The sequence below is a fragment of the Pimephales promelas genome, chromosome 18, assembly GCF_988280905.1.
Source record: "Pimephales promelas chromosome 18, fPimPro1.hap1.1, whole genome shotgun sequence".
Classification (NCBI taxonomy): domain Eukaryota; kingdom Metazoa; phylum Chordata; class Actinopteri; order Cypriniformes; family Leuciscidae; genus Pimephales; species Pimephales promelas.
The window spans coordinates 14549295-14567211 of record NC_142786.1 but is presented as its reverse complement, the minus strand read 5'-3'; the positions used below and the strand labels follow the sequence as shown (position 1 = coordinate 14567211).

Sequence of the window (17917 nt, the reverse complement as noted above, 5' to 3'; positions counted from 1 at the left end):
CTGAAAATAAAGTTGAATTGAATAATAGTATTATTGTCAATTAAATAATGCCCACTGTATAAATAATAATATACAGATAATGTACAATAATAATAATGTATTATTATAATTATTATTATTTTTATTATTAGTAGTAGTATTAGTAGTAATAGCAGCAGTAGTAGTAGTAGTAGCCTATATTGTGCACAGCAATATTATGAACTCTGGAAATGATGCTGCCTTCACGTGGAATTGGAATTCTTATAAATATTAGTTTCTTCATCAAAAAAAAAAGAAAAAAAATAATAAAAAGGAAATTAATTTAAAATTGACCTCAAGTCAAAATCACGATTTCAAAAGCTGGAGGAAATTTAAGATAGCACGTGGAGGCAGCATTAATTAAGCATTAAGACTTTTACTGTGAAGTTCGTTAGTGGGCGCCAAAGCTCTCATCTCACTAGTTTGCGTAATTGGGTTCACAGACAGAACATAACACAATTAGCCTAGCAAGGAGTTCTTTTTTATTTTAAATTTAAATAAAAAATACATTTAAAAAGAATTAGCAGCATGTTTTCCGATAAACATTATTTTTTTCTCTCGTGCCAAACCACGCCCCCAGTACGTGACCTTTGCTCAAACTTGCTATGACTCAACGTCAACGTTCACTTTTTAATGCGGGAGAAACAACTTGAGAATAACAGGCGTGTTGTTCATCAAGCGGCCGAAGAAAAATCTTTACAGATTATACAGAAAATCTAGAGGCAGCATGTGGGCGATAATAATCCAGACGGAGAAATATATGGTGAGTGCTTTTATTTGTTTTTTGTTGTACTTTACTTCTGAATTAGTTGATTATTAGTTAATTTGGAGAAAAAATATAAACACCACTAACTTTAACATTGTAAGATATCAACATTACCGAATGTTTAAATCTATCTAGCTTGATTTTAATCAATCTATCAAGCTTTATTTTTCATTATTTTAACGTGACGTGAAATATTTACGTTAAGTTTTTTGTTGTGATGGCTTTTGCTGCACAGTAACGTTATCATTTTTTTCAGTCGCGCACATTCTTGACTTTAACATATTACATTTCTCTCCATCTGCTAATAATAAAGGGCAACTGAGAATTCTGATTAATTGCTCCAACAGTACATATTGATTAATATTTAATAAATTTCTGAAGAGATAATGATTTTTGAAAAATCTCTGTGCAGCAGTTGTCATACTCTAAAAAAAATAAAAAGCATAAGCCTAGGTAACGTTATACACTGCAACAAAAGCTTTTCTTATTTAGTATTTGTGTCTTGTTTCCAGTCCAAATATCTAAAAAGTCTCAAATCAAGATGCATTTACTAGATGAGTAACGTTAGGCGTAAAGCCATAAGATAATTTGTCTGGTTTTCAGGGGAAATAAATTAATCGAATTTTTAATTAAAAAAAAACCCTAAATTGTATGCCAATGGAATAGGAAAAATATTCTTGTTTTTGTTTGAATTAATTTATTTTTCTTATCGGATAATTTAGCTTTTTTTAAACAAAAACTCACTTATTTTTGCTTTCTACTTTTATTCTACTAGTATTTTACTCATCTAGTAAATGCATCTTAAGACTTTTTAGATATTTGGACTGGAAACAAGACACAAATATTAATTTTTAATTAAAGAAAAGCTTTTTTTGCAGTGCAAATTCATTGTTCTAAATTGCCTTTCATGAAACTGATCATTCACGTTTGTCTTTTTTTTTTTTCTTAAACAGATTTTTATTTACGTTACGTTTTGTTTATGTTTGAGCGGCAGTCCTCTGTGAGGGACTCGTCAAGAGACGCATAAATAAAACGTAACATAAATAATCCAGGCCTGGTCTTCACTCATCTTGCACTGTTCTCGCTCTTCCTTTTATTCATCCGGACCTCCTTTTGTGAGTAACGAGGCAGGTGAGCTTGATCACATGGCTCTTATCCTTGTCCTGCTTGTCAGAGTGCCATGTTTTGTTTGCAAGAGTTTGAGCTTTGTTTGTTTTTTTTTTTCATATGCACAACCATTTTTTTTAATGAAATTTATATCATTCTTAGGACACTGATTTGAAAGAAATAGAGGACGATATCTCACAGACAACAAAGACATGTCTAAACTTCGCCATCATTTTTGAGGAAACCGTCGTCATGGAGGACCTACCTGACTTTCCTACTGCTTTCATGGTACTCTTTGGACTTCTCTATGCGGTGAACTTTGAGTATTCAAAAGGACTAAAATACACATTTGAGGCAGTGCAGAACATCTTTGTGGGATTTGGAGAAAAGTGCACCAACAGAGTCCAGTCCCTAAAGAATGAGCTACTTGCTATTTAGGGAGTTTTAGATGATTTTACTGTTGATGGGTACCTTTGGCATAATGATGTTGTTTGTTAGGATGTTAATGTATATTGTTTAGTGAAATTTGAATTTTAAAGACTTAGCCTTGAATTCTCTAAAATGTTTACATTTGCTACTGTTCAGCTACGTTTCATATTCAGTGTTGGCGCTTTGTAATACTGTTTTATTGCAGTATTTCAATTTTCATGGTTGAATCGATACTCAGTGTTAGTGTTTTGTAATACTGTTTTAACAGCAGTGTTTAAAGGGATAGTTCACTTTGAAATTAATTTTTGATATGTTTTAGGTCAAACCGGTGTTGTCTATCAGTCATACACTGGAGGTGAAGGGGGTCCTTAATCGGTTCACCTCAAAGAGCATGCACAGAGAAGTCAAAATTAAACATGACTTAATGACTCGTACATGTAAGTACACATTGATGGCCTAAGACACAAACGAACAGTATTTATATCGTTTTACCTCTTGTAATCATAGCCATGGCAAAATGATCTGATGGCACGGGCGCTTCGGTCTGCGCATGCGCTGGAAGTGATCGCTTGCACGCCTACTTCACTCTTTAGATAAGACTAAACATATTTAGATATACGGGAAATCGCAATGGAAGACTATTTCGGTATATCTAAATATGTTTAGTAAAAGGTTAAACTTCCGAAATCTCCGTGTAGATATTGAGTGACGTCACACGCAAGCGATCACTTCCGGCATAACATTGAACTGATTCAGTTCGGTTCAGTTGGACATTGAACAACTGATTCAGATCACTGTGATTACACGAGGTAAAAACGATATAAATACTGTTCGTTTTCTCACACAAACCGCTCGTTTCGTGTCTTAGGCCATCAATGTGTACTTACATTTACGAGTCATTAAATCATGTTTAATTTGGACTTCTCTGTGCATGCTTTTTGGTGGACCCCCTTAGCCTCCAGTGTATGACTGATAGACAACAACGGTTTGACTGAAAAATGTCAAAATTGAAAATACTGTGGAAACAAAGACACCTACATCTTGGATGCCCTTGAGGTAAGATAAAACATATCAAAAATTAATTTCAAAGTGAACTATCCCTTTAAAGGACAACTCCGGCGCAAAATGAACTTTTGGTATAATTAGACATTGTTACCTAGTCAACCGTTATCTGAGATTTGTTTTCATGATTGCCGAATGTAAATAGTTTTATCTCTAAAAACAGTTTCGCCTATAATGCTAGTATAACGCTAGTATATAGGGCATAGAGTAATGACAAATAAAAATGTATTATGACAAATATTACCACTAACAAGGCTCAAAATAGCCCCACACTAACACAGAAGCATAATAAGGGTCCCTACATTCAAACCGATGCATTGAGAACTTTGTCAGTGTCCAAACAATTTAATAAGAAGATATTTTATACACACAGTCAACTTCGCGAATACAGGAAGAAGCCATCTTTGAAAAATAGTCTCTACCAGTCGATCTACGAACGCCGATCCAAGTGCGCTGGTGAGATGTGAACAAGGTGATAAGGTGAGCGCGAACAGTAGTCTACGTGTACATATTGAAGAGAAGAAAACGGTTCATGTTTGTGTTTCTTCCTGAAACAACGGACCATATGAGATTCAGCACAGTTCAGCGCACTTGGATCGGCGTTCGTAGATCTACTGGTAGAGACTATTTTTCAAAGATGGCTTCTTCCTGTATTCGCGAGTTGACTGTGTGTATAAAATATCTTCTTATTAAACTGTATGGACACTGACAAAGTTCTCAATGCTTCGGTTTGAATGTAGGGACCCTTATTATGCTGTCGTGTTAGTGTGGGGCTATTTTGAGCCTTGTTAGTGGTAATAACAAGCGATTTTTATTTGTCATTACTCTATGCCCTATATACTAGCGTTATACTAGCATAATAGGCTAAACTGTTTTTAGAGATAAAACTATTTACATTCGGCAATCATGAAAACAAATCTCAGATAACGGTTGAATAGGTAACAATGTGTAATTAGACCAAAGGTTCATTTTGCGCCGGAGTTGTCCTTTAACTTGCAGTATTTCAATTTTCATTGTTGAATCACTTTGGCTTAAATATTTTGAATGTTTACGACTTTTACTGGGTTGAATTCTCTAAAAAGGCCAAATGCTTATTCGTTTACTTGATATTTGTTGATTCAGGTGATATTTAAAGGGTTAGTTCACCCAAAAATGAAAATTAAGTCATTAATTACTCACCCCCATGCTGTACCAACCCCATAAGACCTTCGTTCATCTTCGGAACACAAATGAAGATATTTTTGATTAAATTTGAGAGCTGTATAACTACCACATTGCCTGCCTAAGGGACTGGCTCTTGACGGCCCAGAAAGTCAATGAAGAAAATGTTTAAATATCCCATGTGACTACCGTGGCTCAACTATAAGTTTATCAAGCGACGAGAATACTTTTTGTGCGAAAAAACAAAAATAACGACTTTATTCGACTATTCCTTTTCTTCATTGTTGGCCTGGAAACGAGACTTCCTTAGATTTCCACGACGCATGCGCGAGAATTGCGATCTCCTTCAACTACTTCAGTTCAGTTCTCGCGCATGCGTCGTGGAAATCTAAGGAAGTCTCGTTTCCAGGCCAACAATGAAGAAAAGGAATAGTCGAATAAAGTCGTTATTTTTGTTTTTTCGCACAAAAAGTATTCTCGTCGCTTGATAAACTTATAATTGAGCCACGGTAGTCACATGGTATATTTAAACATTTTCTTCATTGACTTTCTGGGCCGTCAAGAGCCAGTCCCTTGGGCAGCCAATGTGGTAGTGAGACAGCTCTCAAATTTAATCAAAAATATCTTCATTGGTGTTCCGAAGATGAACGAAGGTTGGTGCAGCATGGGGGTGAGTAATTAATGACTTAATTTTCATTTTTGGGAGAACTAACCCTTTAAATGTTTCATGTTTACTTGATACATTTCTTTGTAGATGGATGGTCTTTTAAATTTGGAAAGATTGTGTTCCTCATGTGCATTGGTAGTGTTTTGTAAAACTGTTTTACTGTGATGCAGTATTTTATTATTTCAATTTGCAGTGTTGCAAATTACACTTACAGTTTTATAACAGTTTGTAAGTGTACTTGTTGCCTCCAACAAGAATAAATGTTTTGTTAACATTGACTCACTGTTTTCAGTTTTTGACTTAAGCAATGTTATTTTAGTTTCCAGTCGTAACGTATTATTACTTAGTACCAATTTCCAATAGGATTTTTTTGTTCACTCAACAAAAGACATTGAGTTCTACAGACCAAAAATGTTGAATTGGCTCAACTTAAAAAGTTTTGTTAAAAAATAGTTGTACCTCTCCACAAAACTAACAATCTTAAGTTGACACAATTAAATATTTTTTGTGTGAGTGACAACTTAATTTCAGTTAGTATAACTATTATTTACAAAAGTTGAGTAAACAAAAAAAAACTGAAGGAAATTGGTACTAAGATTTTTTTTGTTGTACTGGCTTACAATTTTTTACAGTGTACAATATCTGACTTTCTGTTGCTCAGAGCGAATGACTTTAAATTGGAAAGTTGATCGGCTTGACGAGAACAATATACGTGGAAAGTTTTGTAACTGTAGGTAAAATGAGCAAAGTTATAACACACTTTATGTGTCCTTTTTTAGTCATAAAATTCATTTCCTCGTCACGGCCAGACCGTTCGAGATATCAAAAATCCGTCCGGAATTGAGCATCCTCAATGTCTTGACTTCATGCACACCGAGTTTGGTTGTGATTGGTAAACACATGCGTTGTAATTTGATGTATTTCTCCTAGGAGAATTATTCAAACAACCCATAATTCCCAACTTCCTTCTTAAAACTTAGAGCACGAAAGTTGTTTGGCCTGATGTTATCTTTAATTGTACTGAGTTTCATATTAATTCATGCAAGTGTGTTTGATTTATGGACAAATTTTCGAATCCCAGTCCAGGGGGCGCTGTCGAGCCGCCCTGCCACGCCCGGTTACCAGCTTCAGCCCGGCCCTGATGGCCATGGGTTCTGACCCGTGTGCAAAGTTTCAAGAGTTTTAGAGGATGTTAAGGCCCCCGAAAATGCCAGAGAAGTTGCACACAGCAAATAAAGGGTTAAAATTAACCTGACAGGCACCCCTCCTCTCACTCACACAGAGGGACACTGAGAGACTGGCAAAATTCTGAGATTTTCTCTACATTCAAACAAACATATCTGACTTTCTGTGGGTCCTAGCTAATGAGTGTCAATTAGAAAGTTGTCCGGCTCGAGGAGTACAATATACATACTGATTTTTGTAACTGTAGATAAAACTAACAACCCCACTTTTGTCAAAAGGTGGCGCTACTGAGCCCTCACCACACCCGTTTCTGAAACGTTGCACATGTCTACTGGCTAATAAATGTGATGTGTCTGTCGAGTTTCATGCAATTTGAAGCATGCTAAGAGTCTCAAAAGCATCCTAAAAGAATGGTAAAGTTTGATGCGTTGCCACGGCAACAGTTTCAAAGATATCAAGAATCCATTCACAGGTCTACATCTGCCGTATGCTTACATTATACAGATGAAGTTTGAAGCAAATCGGGTAAAAATAAAAGGGTGATATCAAAGCATTTTGAAAATGACACACTTCCTGCTACCAGTTGGTGGCGCTATAACTTTGACTCGCAATAGTCACATCCATGTGATCGTCCTCTTACAGCGAACACACTGCTGAAGTTTCATCAAGATCGGTTGATGTGTGCTGAAGTTATGATACACTTCCTGTTTCACGTTTCTCGCCATAATTTTGTTTCCTCGCCACGGCCAAACCGTTCCAGATATCAAAAATCCCCTCGCAAACTTTCATCCTCAATGTCTTGACTTCACGCTGACCGAGTTTCGTCGAATTTGGATCAAAGCTCTAGGAGGAGTATTAAAAATTCCATTGCGAGTGTTTTACGAACAACCCTAAATAGCCGACTTCCTGTTGGGCTGGGGTAAAAAGTAAAAGCGCGAGGTATAGATGAAACGATGAGATCAACATGTGTACCGAGTTTCATATTATTACATGCAAGCGTGTTTGATTTATGGACCAAGTGTTCGGACCCCGTTCCAGGGGGCGCTGTCGAGCCCCCCTGCCACGCCCGGGTACCAGCTTCAGCCCGGCCCTGATGGCCGCGGGTTCTGACCCGTGTGCAAAGTTTCAAGAGTTTTCGAGCATGTTAAGGGCCCCAAAAGTGCCCGAATAGTCGTTAGAAAAATAAAAGAAAAATAAAAAATAAATATAGCTGCGAGCAGCGATGAAGGGCCCAAGCCGGTGGCACCGCAACCCCGGTTCCTTAGTTACCTAAAAGCACCAGGGTGGCCATGCCACTGGCTTTGGCCCTTCATCGCGGATCACAGCTATATATATATACTGTATATATACATATATATATGAAGCCGGTGGCACCGCCACCCTGGTGCCTTTAGGTTTATTGTGCACGACATGCAAAATGTAACCCTGCTTTGACTGATGCAAGCTCTACAGCACAGTTTATAGTAAGAAAGAATATAGTAAGAAAGAAAAGTAAGCTGTTACTCTGAGATGGTTTGGGAAACAAACATTCATCATGTCGCATTGGTTTTAGTTACTTGTCCTCAAACAGAGCCCTAATCTGTTTATATTTCAGTTACACATTCTACATTGATTAAAAAAGAAAAATCAAATGTGTTTTTAATTCATACAGAAATAAAATATTTATAATTCAGCTGAGAATAAAGTTAGTTCAAATTTTAAGAAAAACAAATATATGATCTGAAACATTCATTTTTAAATTCATTCAGGTTCAATTACCAAAAATACAATCTTAATTTAATTTAAAGCAAATAATAAATCTAAAATATATGGGTTATATGCATATTTTGTAAAAAAAAGAAAAAAAAAAGAAAGAAAGATATATATCCAAAAACACAAGGCCTTAAACTTTAACAAGGGTGCAACTCTTATCACTACAACAAACATAGTCACACACACAAGTCAAGTCACTTACATTTTAGATGCAATATTGACTTTTTAGATGCAATATTGACTTTTTTCTGTTTCAGCAGAAAAAATAGTTAAACAAAGATCACAGCGACCCATCGCGCATCTCAAAGCAATGTGTTTTCTCATTACTGAATGATTCAGCATTTTGAATCCATGACTCGTTCATTAAGACGGTCATCTGGCGACACCTTATGGTGATTTAGGGTTATGTTTAAAAGTATCGTTCTTTACAGCGATTTTTAATTGACTCCTGTTAAACCAATCTCGTAACATTATTGTGTAACCGATTTAATTTGATCAGCCTTACCTAGGGTAACAGCCCTATAGTGCCTTATTATTCTAAATTATTGAATTTATTGATCAAATTTACTAATGAAAAATGAAGCATATTTATTAAGACTATAGGCTGCCCTGCAGATATTAGGCTACAATATGCAGATTTAAATATACCATTTATCAAATAATCTGTTTATTTTTAGGTTACACATTACATTGTTTAAAAAAATAAAAATCAAATGTGACCCGCTCTGGCGAAATGAGTCGGAAGTTGCAACCTTCCATTTTAAGATATGGGCCGATTATGTGGAAAAACCATGAAATAAAAAAAAAAAAAATAATAATAATTTTTTTTTTGCTAATTTCAAAGAACAGACATTCAAAAATAATCTCACAGGGTTTCGTAGTCGAGATAATTGAGTAAAGGTATTTAAATAACGATTAAAGTTGTCAAAGCTTTAAATTAGTTGAAATAAACATTGCTCTTCTCAACTCCCCTCGTCACCTCTGAGCATTTCCCGGGTATCCCCTGAAACGTTGAACTCACTGGAGGCTTCTAACCTAAACTGCGTGAGTATATTTATCTGCAAGAAGAATATAGCCTATGTAAGGCTGTAACGATCGCGACACTCAGATCCACGAACCTGTGTCGCGGTGTGAGAAGACAGAATCACGACACCGACACGTCCCTTCAACTCCCGAAGTTATCCTTCACGTCCAGACCCAATGCTAGCTACAACATCTTTAAATTACTATTAGTATTATTTGAAGTTAACATTATAAAATACGTAGACTTACACCACAAAACTTAAATTATTACTAATTTTTTTTTAAATTGGGCAATTTCAGCATTATGGAGGAGATCCAATTCCCAGATAATTAAATATTTTAATAAATTGGCCTATGTGAACCACACTGCACAAACCAAAAGTAATACTCACCGGATGAAGAAGGGTTGACTCTCTCCAGAACATAAAATCTTTATTTTATTTTCCGTGTTCGCATTTATGAGGAAAAACAATCCGAACGTGGCCGTTCTCTGGAAGCAGCACTAAAACTTTCACATAGCTTAAACATGCAAGCACAAAGCCTTTCTTTAAAGTAAATTTCGTTTTAAAATAATTATCTTAATTTAAATCAATGTTTCATCAACCAATTACTAGGATTTAATAATAAGAAATAAATTGCAGACAATAGGCTAGGCCTAATCACGACGCGGAGACGCGCGGCACGTGAACTGAAGCTTGTCTCATGAACCGAAAGTCAGCGTATAAGGTATCCTCACAGACATATATATTGAAATGTCTACTTTTAAAGACAACCATTCAAAATGAAAGAAAACAGACTGCTCTCTGCTTATGTGGGCTAATCCGTATGAAAACTGAATTTCTCTCTGACTCCTCTTCAATCTTTCTGATTTTAGAACATTTTTGTAAAAGTGACTTTTTAATTATTTATTTCAAAAAAATGTAAAATAAGTTGAGTTTCAGCCTCGTTAAATTGCATTTATATATGTTAATCTATTTGGTCAAATTAAGCTATATAAAATAAATAGTTTATCACTTAAAATGCTATGGATTTTGAAAGATATCAAAAAAAAAAAAAAAAAAAAACGGGCAAAAAAACTTTAAAAGCGATTTTCTTAGGTTTTCAATTGGAAAAAAAGGGCAGACGACCAGAATTCAAATCTGTATATCTTTACAACCATTCAAGGTATGACCAAGGTATCATTTGAAAGCTTACAGTGTCCTCTTTCCATTAATATCAAAATCTCAATTTTTAAATTTGGGTCACTGTGACTAATTTTGCTGGATCAGGTCGGTCACAAATGTGTTTTTTATTGTAGTATTATTTTATACAGAAATACATTATAATTATATATAATATACAAAATATAACCGTGGGCGCGATTAAACAGTGTTACAATAAAACTCAACATTGTGTTTTTTAAAAATAAATTCAAATAATACAAATCCCGAAATTGCGCTAATTTTAAAATTAAACTAAAACTCATGGCTGCACAAGCATTCATAACTGTGCGCGCCAACAGCGAGGAACCAGCAGAACAGAGTGAACGTTCATTCTGTTTAGTTCAATCCTACTTAATAGGAATTTATTTAAAATGCTTGCTCTACTCCACAACATTAATGTCTTGTGCGGATATCTGTATTTTGACTTTCGGTTTTAAGTAAGCGATTTAAAAGTTCCCGAGTCCCAGCGGAGTCACACGTTGATTAACCGGTGGGAATATACACAATAGGCCTAACTGATATTGAACACAAGAGGGCAGTATAGCACTACGTATGACTCAGATTATTATTTTTTTATGAATTTTACAACAATTCTGGCTGTTTTTGAACGTAAACATAATTCTTAAATGAAAAAAAGGAAAAATTGGGGAAGTTATAATATTTGTATAATTTAATTTAGAAACAAATGATGTATAATTACATTTTTAGAAGATATGAGGCTTTTAGTGTTTACTTTTTTGACATTACTTTAATCTTTTGCCAAAGTTGCACATGCCTACTGGCTAATAAATGTGATGTATCTGTCGAGCTATCTGTATCTATCTGTTTCAAGCAATTTCAAGCATGCTAAGAGTCCCAAAAGTATCAAAAAAGAATGTTAGTTTGATTTGTTGCCACAGCAACAGTATCAAAGATATCAAGAATCCATTCACAGGTCTACATCTGCTGTATTTTTACATTATACAGATGAAGTTTGAAGCAAATCGGTTAAAAATAAGAGGGTGATATCAAAGCATTTTGAAAGTGACACACTTCTTGCTGCCAGTTGGTGGCGCTATAACTTTGACTCACAATAGTCACATCCATGTAATCAGCCTCTTACAGTGAACACACTGCTGAAGTTTCATCAAGATCAGTTAATGTATGCTGAAGTTATAACACACTTCCTGTTTCACGTTTCTCGCCATAATTTTGTTTCCTCGCCACGGCCAAACCGTTCGAGATATCAAAAATCCCCTCGCAAACTTTTATCCTCAATGCCTTGACTTCATGCTGACCGAGTTTTGTGCCGTGTGTTTGAATTCTCTAGGAGGAGTATTGCACATTCCATTGCGAGCGTTTTACAAACAAACCTCAATAGCCGACTTCCTGTTTGGCTGGGGTAAAAAGTAAGAGCGTGAGGTATAGATGAAACGATGAGATCAACATGTGTACCGAGTTTCATATTATTACATGCAAGCGTGTTTGATTTATGGACCAAGTGTTCGGACCCCGTTCCAGGGGGCGCTGTCTAGCCCCCCTGCCACACCCAGGTACCAGCTTCAGCCCGGCTCTGATGGCTGTGGGATCTGACCTGTGTGCAAAGTTTCAAGAGTTTTCAAACCCGTTAAGGGCCCCAAAAGCCGCTAAGAGTCTCAAAATCATTAAAAAAAAGAATTTTAAAGTTTGATGCGTTGCCACGGCAACAGTATCAAAGATATCAAGAATCCATTCACAGGTCTTCATCTGCTATGTATTTATATTATACACATTAAGTTTGAAGCACATCGGGTAAAAATAAAAGGGTGAGATCAAAGCATTTTGAAAGTGACACACTTCCTGCTACCAGTTGGTGGCGCTATAACTTTGACTCACAATAGTCACATCCATGTGATCGTCCTCTTACAGCGAACACACTGCTGAAGTTTCATCAAGATCAGTTAATGTATGCTGAAGTTATAACACACTTCCTGTTTCACGTTTCTCGCCATAATTTCGTTTCCTCGCCATGGCCAAACCGTTCGAGATATCAAAAATCCCCTCGCAAACTTTCATCGTCAATGCCTTGACTTCATGCTGACCGAGTTTCGTGCCGTGTGTTTGAATTCTCTAGGAGTAGTACTTCAAATTCCATTGCGAGTGTTTTATGAACAACCCTAAATAACCGACTTCCTGTTGGGCTGGGGTAAAAAGTAATAGTATGAGGTATATATGTACGATGAGATCTATATGTGCACCGAGTTTCATATTATTACATGCAAGCGTGTTTGATTTATGGACCAAGTTTTCGGACCCCGTTCCAGGGGGCGCTGTCTAGTCCCCCTGCCACGCCCGGGTACCATCTTCAGCCCGGCTCTGATGGCCGCGGGTTCTGACCCGTGTGCTAAGTTTCAAGAGTTTTTGAGCATGTTAAGGGCCCCAAAAGTGCCCGAATAGTCGTATAAATAATAATAATAATAATAATAATAATAATAATAATCCTAAGGAAAACAATAGGGCCTTCGCCCTTTCAGGGCTTGGGCCCTAATAATAATCCTAAGGAAAACAATAGGGCCTTCGCCCTTTCAGGGCTTGGGCCCTAAAAAATAATCGGAAGGAAAACAATAGGGCCTTCGCCCTTTCAGGGCTTGGGCCCTAATAAATATAGCTGCGAGCAGCGATGGCGGGCCCAAGCCGGTGGCACCGCAACCCCGGCTCCTTTAGTTACCTAAAGGCACCGGGGTGGCGGTGCCGAAGGCTTTGGCCCTTTCATGATTAAATGTTAAAACGGCTTGCCATAGTCTTTCATTTTGACTAGTCACAATTATGTTACAGATATCTTAAATGATAATACAAAATATCCAAAATGTAATTACGACTAGACAGAAAGACATTGTTGATATCTACAATGTTAATTTCCGGATAGGCAAACTTAGCTTTTAAATGTTAAAAGGGCTTGCCATACACGGACGTAGGCTCAGAGAGAGTCTCACCATATTCAAACCAAAATATCTGACTTCCTCTTGGTCTGAGCTAATGACTATGAATTAGAAAGTTGTCTGGCCTGAGGAGTACAATGTATATAACGATTTTTGTAACTGTAGATAAAAATAACAACCCCACTTTTGTCAAAAGGTGGCGCTATTTAGTCCCTGCACCATGCCCGTTTCTGAAACTTTGCACATGTCTACTGGCTAATAAATGTGATGTGTCTGTTGAGTTTCATGCAATTTCAAGCATGCTAAGAGTCTCAAAAGCATCCTAAAATAATTTCAAAGTTTGAAGCTTTGCCACGGCAACAGTTTAAAAGATATCAAGAATCCATTCACAGGTCTACATCTACCGTATGTTTACATTATACAGATGAAGTTTTTCATCTGTTTTTCATCATTATACAGATGAAGTTTTTCATCTGTTTACATTATACAGATGAAGTTTTTCATTCATATTATTACATGCAAGCGTTTTTGATTTATGGACCAAGTTTTCGGACCCCGTTCCAGGGGGCGCTGTCTAGCCCCCCTGCCACGCCTAGGTACCATCTTCAGCCCGGGCCTGATGGCTGTGGGATATGACCTGTGTGCAAAGTTTCAAGAGTTTTCAAACCCGTTAAGGGCCTCAAAAGCCATTAAGAGTCTCAAAATCATCAAAAAAAAAGAATTTTAAAGTTTGATGCATTGCCACGGCAACAGTATCAAAGATATCAAGAATCCATTCACAGGTCTTCATCTGCCATGTATTTACATTATACAGATGAAGTTTGAAGCAAATCGGGTAAAAATAAGAGGTTGATTTCAAAGCATTTTGAAAGTGACAAACTTCCTGCTGCCAGTTGGTGGCGCTATAACTTTGACTCGAAATAGTCACATCCATGTGATCGTCCTCTTACAGCGAACACACTGATGAAGTTTCATCAAGATATGTTAATGTATGCTGAAGTTATAACACACTTCCTGTTTCACGTTTCTCGCCATAATTTCGTTTCCTCGCCACGGCCAAACCGTTTGAGATATCAAAAATCCCCTCACAAACTTTCATCCTCAATGTCTTGACTTCTTGCACACCGAGTTTGGTTGTGATTGGTAAACACATGCGTTTTAATTTGATGTATTTCTCCTAGGACAACTATTCAAACAACCCATAATTCCCAACTTCCATTTTAATTGTCGTAAAACTTAGAGCACGAAAGTTGTTTGGCCTGATGTGATCTATAATTGTACCGAGTTTCATATTAATTCACGCAAGTGTGTTTGATTTATGGACAAATGTTCGAATCCCAGTCCAGGGGGCGCTGTCGAGCCGCCCTGCCACGCCCGATGACCAGCTTCAGCCCGGCCCTGATGGCCATGGGTTCTGACCCGTGTGCAAAGTTTCAAGAGTTTTAGAGGATGTTAAGGCCCCCGAAAATGCCAGAGAAGTCGCACACAGCAAATAAAGGGTTAAAATTAACCTGACAGGCGCCCCTCCTCTCACTCACACAGAGAGACACTGAGAGACTGGCAAAATTCTAAGATTTTCTCTACATTCAAACAAAGATATATGACTTTCTGTGGGTCCTAGCTAATGAGTGTCAATTAGAAAGTTGTCCGGCTCGAGGAGTACAATATACATACCGATTTTTGTAACTCTAGTTAAAACTAACAACCCCACTTTTGTCAAAAGGTGGTGCTACTAAGCCCTCACCACGCCCGTTTCTGAAACTTTGCACATGTCTACTGGCTAATAAATGTGATGTGTCTGTCGAGTTTCATGCGATTTGAAGCATGCTAAGGGTCTCAAAAGCATCCTAAAAGAATGGTAAAGTTTGATGCGTTGCCACGGCAACAGTTTAAAAGATATCAAGAATCCATTCACAGGTCTACATATGCCGTATATTTACATTATACAGATTAAGTTTGAAGCAAATCGGTTAAAAATAAGAGGGTGATATCAAAGCATTTTGAAAGTGACACACTTCCTGCTGCCAGTTGGTGGCGCTATAAATTTGACTCACAATAGTCACATCCATGTGATCGTCCTCTTACAGCGAACACACTGCTGAAGTTTCATCAAGATCAGTTAATGTATGCTGAAGTTATAACACACTTCCTGTTTCACGTTTCTCGCCATAATTTCGTTTCCTCGCCACGGCCAAACCGTTCGAGATATTAAAAATCCCCTCGCAAACTTTCATCCTCAATGCCTTGACTTCATGCTGACCGAGTTTCGTGCCGTGTGTTTGAATTCTCTAGGAGGAGTATTGCACATTCCATTGCGAGCGTTTTACAAACAAACCTCAATAGCCGACTTCCTGTTTGGCTGGGGTAAAAAGTAAGAGCGTGAGGTATAGATGAAACGATGAGATCAACATGTGTACCGAGTTTCATATTATTACATGCAAGCGTGTTTGATTTATGGACCAAGTGTTCGGACCCCGTACCAGGGGGCGCTGTCTTGCCCCCCTGCCACACCCAGGTACCATCTTCAGCCCGGCTCTGATGGCTGTGGGATCTGACCTGTGTGCAAAGTTTCAAGAGTTTTCAAACCCGTTAAGGGCCCCAAAAGCCGCTAAGAGTCTCAAAATCATAAAAAAAAAGAATTTTAAAGTTTGATGCGTTGCCTCGGCAACAGTATCAAAGATATCAAGAATCCATTCACAGGTCTTCATCTGCTATGTATTTACATTATACAGATTAAGTTTGAAGCACATCGGGTAAAAATAAAAGGGTGAGTTCAAAGCATTTTGAAAGTGACACACTTCCTGCTACCAGTTGGTGGCGCTATAACTTTGACTCACAATAGTCACATCCATGTGATCGTCCTCTTACAGCGAACACACTGCTGAAGTTTCATCAAGATCAGTTAATGTATGCTGAAGTTATAACACACTTCCTGTTTCACGTTTCTCGCCATAATTTCGTTTCCTCGCCATGGCCAAACCGTTCGAGATATCAAAAATCCCCTCGCAAACTTTCATCGTCAATGCCTTGACTTCATGCTGACCGAGTTTCGTGCCGTGTGTTTGAATTCTCTAGGAGTAGTACTTCAAATTCCATTGCGAGTGTTTTATGAACAACCCTAAATAACCGACTTCCTGTTGGGCTGGGGTAAAAAGTAATAGTATGAGGTATATATGAACGATGAGATCAACATGTGTACCGAGTTTCATATTATTACATACAAGCGTGTTTGAGTTATGGACCAAGTTTTCGGACCCCGTTCCAGGGGGCGCTGTCTAGTCCCCCTGCCACGCCCGGGTACCATCTTCAGCCCGGCCCTGATGGCCGCGGGTTCTGACCCGTGTGCTAAGTTTCAAGAGTTTTTGAGCATGTTAAGGGCCCCAAAAGTGCCCGAATAGTTGTATAAATAATAATAATAATAATAATAATAATAATAATAATAATAATCCTAAGGAAAACAATAGGGCCTTCGCCCTTTCAGGGCTTGGGCCCTAATAATAATAATCCTAAGGAAAACAATAGGGCCTTCGCCCTTTCAGGGCTTGGGCCCTAATAATAAATATAGCTGCGAGCAGCGATTGCGGGCCCAAGCCGGTGGCACCGCAACCCCGATGCCTTTAGTTACCCAAAGGCACCGGGATGGTGGTACCGCCGGCTTTGGCCCTTTATCGCTGCTCACAGCTATATTTATATTTAATATAAAGCCGGTGGCACCGCCACCTTGGTGCCTTTAGGGTTATTCTGTACGACGTGTAAAAACGTAACCCCCGCTTTGACTATCAAAAAGAAGTGTATTGTAGAGCTTGCATCAATGCGGACTCGATGCGCTGTGCGCTGTAACTCCATGTGGCTTTAAGCGCATCATTCTCCACTCGGGATGCGCATAAGCGTTTTGTGCCACACTGTACTGAGCCTTTCATATCATAATGCAGTGACGCAATGACAGATTATTAATTGCCTTTCTTGTTCTGTTCCATCTATTATATGTTGATAATAGATAGGACAGAGCACTAAAAACCTCAAACAAAGCACTAAAAACTTAAGCTGTTTGCTGTGTAGTCTGAGAATGAGCTGTTTGATTTGCACCCTCTTCCTCTTCACTGTCCTCCATAAAAACCAGCTATTCAGGTCCATGTTGTTCTAGAAAGTTTGTATGTTGCTGCCTCAATTAACATCTCTGCTATACATTTAAAACATGGCTATATCTAAAATAATTTATCTTTTTGATTTTTGTTATCTTGTTTTTCATGAATACTTTACAACAATACAAAGAGCAATGTGTATTTTCCAATAATATAGTTTGTAATGGCTTTTTTTGTCATAGATTATAATCATATATTTTTTGGATTTGTTATTTATCTTTATAATCAAGTTGTCTGTATTAAGTAGATTATGTTTAACACACACAAGAGTGATTTATTAGTTCAACACATAGTTATAGAAATTCTACTTTATCTAAAAAAAACCCTGCACTTTATACACACACACACACACACACACATAAATACATGTAAATAAAAATACCAAAAAAAATACATCAAATGTGTTTTTAGTCAGAGTATTATTTTATACAGAAACAAATATTTGTAATTCAGATAAGAATGAAGTTAGTGTTTTAAAATCTTAAGGAAAACAAATATATTGAAAT

The 17917-nt window shown here is 37.4% G+C and overlaps 1 long non-coding RNA gene across 1 annotated transcript; it reads left to right on the top strand.

Moving 5' to 3' along the window:
• The first annotated feature begins 500 nt into the window (after positions 1 to 500).
• On the top strand, positions 501 to 2699 carry LOC120475527 (uncharacterized). Its single transcript, XR_016147321.1, has 3 exons — positions 501 to 781; positions 1738 to 1915; positions 2054 to 2699. It is a non-coding gene; the product is annotated as an uncharacterized LOC120475527 (long non-coding RNA).
• The last annotated feature ends 15218 nt before the right edge of the window (positions 2700 to 17917 follow it).